This window comes from Antrostomus carolinensis, unplaced genomic scaffold (genome assembly GCF_000700745.2).
Source record: "Antrostomus carolinensis isolate BGI_N321 unplaced genomic scaffold, ASM70074v2 scaffold36814, whole genome shotgun sequence".
Classification (NCBI taxonomy): Eukaryota; Metazoa; Chordata; class Aves; order Caprimulgiformes; family Caprimulgidae; genus Antrostomus; species Antrostomus carolinensis.
Window position 1 is genome coordinate 21,519 of NW_010312053.1, and position 2,948 is coordinate 24,466.

The following is a 2,948-nucleotide window of genomic DNA, read 5'->3' on the forward strand; positions in this document are numbered from 1 at the left end:
AGGGACCTGAGGCCCTGCTCCCTGGGTCCCTTGGGACTCCCTGTGGGAAGGTGCTGGGATCACAGTGGTGGTAGCAGAGCTGAGCTGCACAGATGATGCTGAATGCATGCTGAGCCACGGGCTCAAAAGCCATGGGGCTTGGTTCCTCCTGGCTGGAGCTGAGCATCTCCTGTAGACACTGAACATAACACAGTGTGTCTAAGCTGAGCTCTGAAGGGAGAGGGAGCAGCAGGGAACCAGAGCACAGCTCTTCCCCTGCTGGGACACCTCATCCTTGCCACCAGTGCCTGCAGGAACTGGCCAGTGGGCCACAAGGAGCACCTGGGGTCTTCCCGGCATCCATCAGCCAGCACCACTATCTGCCCTTGCCCTGAGATAGCAGCAGTAAGTGCTCTCTTGGCTCACAACCAAGTGTGGCACTGAGCCCCTCGATCCCTGGGCTGAGGTGCATCCCTGGGGACCAGCCCACCAGCAGGTAGAAGCAGCAGATCCCCTGCACGTGCCTCCCAAGCACCCGCTGTAGGGATTCGCACCTGCGTTTACACAGATCTCCCTTCACACGATTTCAGGTGTGATTTCCCTCCCATCGCCTGGAAACACTGGAACAGGTTGCCCAGAGAGGTGGTAGATGCCCCATCCTTGGAAACATTCAAGGTCAGGCTGGATGGGGCTCTGAACAACCTGATCTAGTTGAAGATGTCCCTGCTCATGGCAGGGGGGTTGGACTAGATGACCTTTGAAGGTCCCTTCGAACCCAAACCATTCTACAATTCTATGCATAGTGATAGCGTGCACCAAGCTCAGGGCCACCTTGATCTGGTGCTGCCACTCATCTTCAGCATCCCAGCTGCCTGGGAAAGGAGGGCTCTGTACTAGAGGCATTCAGCCCAGGGACAGGCAGCATGTAGGGTGTGCAGGCAGGGCAGGAGCAGCCCCTGGGCCTGCTGATGAGGGGCAGGGGGTCTCTGAGCCCCCAGCTCACCGGGAGCGTTGCTGGGGAAAGAGCCAGGCTTACACTGCAGCAGAGCATTGTCTGCAGCACCATGCTGAGAGCCCACAGAGGCAGGAGAGGCATTTCAGAGGGAATCCCAGCAGCTCGCCTTTGCCGCCTGCCCTTCACAGCCAGCTGGTTCCCCGTGCAAGAGCGCTGGTGCCGTGCCGTCAGCTTCTGTGCTTGGATTGCAGCTGGTGTTCCCCTGACACTTGCTGAGGAAAGCAATTTGCTCAGCTGCAACCCAAGCTCCTTTCTCCTCCAGAAAGCGCTGGGAAAACCTACAGGGCCAGGTGAAGGACTCTGCTCCCCCTCCATCCTCCCCACCACCAGCACCACCACCATCCCAACCACCATCAGGAGCACCCTGCTACTGAGCCCACCCTCCTGACCAGGGCACAGCCTGGTGAAGGGAAATCAAAGGATGAATTTTGATTGATTTATGCCATTCTGGATCTTAGTCTACCAGAGGGTAGCTGTCAGGACAGAGGGTGCACCAGTGAGGCTGTCGTGGTGCTACCCAGTCTGCATCCAGATCCACTCTCCAGAGAGCCACGCGCTGCTGCAGCAGCCACACACTGCAGAGCTGCTCACCCTGCTGTCATGCAACCACAGCAGAGCTCCCAGTGGGAAGATGAGCAAAGCTACACCTCTGGGCACTGGGGTGCTGCTGCCCACCACATGGAATGGCTCCCCTGAGACTGGAGAGGGGATACAAGGAGACCCTGTCCTGCAGGATCTCCATCTCACCTGGGTCCATACTACACCGAGTGCTTCTGTGTTGCTTTTGCAAGCTGGGGGGCTTTAGAGTAAGTTGTGGAGTCCTACCACCCACAACCATTAAAGAATCTCATGGGGGATGTCAGCCTTAAATCCTGCTGTAATTCCGGTCCAAAACTCTTCCTGCATTTTCAGCTGGCTGCGGGATTCCTATCCCAGAGTCACTGCCATCAGATAGTCTGGTCTTTCCAGGATGCTCCAGATAGAGCCTGCTGCGGAAGTCCCTGAGGCTACATGGACACTGGGTTACTATTCCGGTCCCCAGCCGAGATCCCTGAGTCTCCTTCTAGCCCTTGTCCTGCCTCATTTCATGCACTTCCCTCTTGCTTTGCATCAGAGGTTGCCTGGGCTTGAGCTCCAGGAACAAGAAGATAAATCTGAGCCTACGTAGACCTTCTTTTCACATGGTGAGAAATTATTTACACTCCGGTTGGGATTTGCTGCTCTACTAATTTTGTTGTTTCTTCGTTTGCCTGATTGTCCCACATTTCAGACAGCGTTCCCTCCCTCCCCCTTCCTTCCCTTGCTGCCCCAACTTGCAGGTACCTCTCTGCCCTCCTCCTCATTCTCCCGGCAGGCCCGGTTAGGCAGGTGCAAGAAGAAGCTGCACAAGGAAGATAATCCATCAACTCAAATATCACCAAGTTTTACAGAGAAAGGGAGGAAAGATATGCAAAACTAAATGACCTTTAAAACAAGTGAGCTCTCAGGTTCCCTCCCCCCACCCAGAAACGGCTCCTCTGCTCCCCTGTAACCTTCTCCTCCCTGTCCCAGCATTTATTTATAAGCACCATCAATAATTAAGAAGCTGCCTGCCTGCCTCGGCTGCTGTGTTGACAGAGACATCTCTGATGTTTCCTGGCTCAGGCTGGCTACATTGCTCACTTGGGCTTTTAATTTTCTTCCCTTGCCTTGTTAGAAACACGGGAACCACCCACCTGGAATGGACCAGAGGTCTGGAGAGCCAGGAGAGCTCCCTGCAGTGGGCTGGTCACCCTGAAAGTGACCCGAAAGCTGCCAGCTCTCTTGGCTCCACAGCAGCAGCGCAAGGTGAGATGTCTGGAGAGTCCCTGCTATGGGCACCACTGCTCCTGCCAGAGTCAGTCTCCAGGAAAAGAAACTCCCTTGTCCAGATCCAAGGGCCAGGGAGCTTCCACACTGGCAGCTCCTTGCTGAT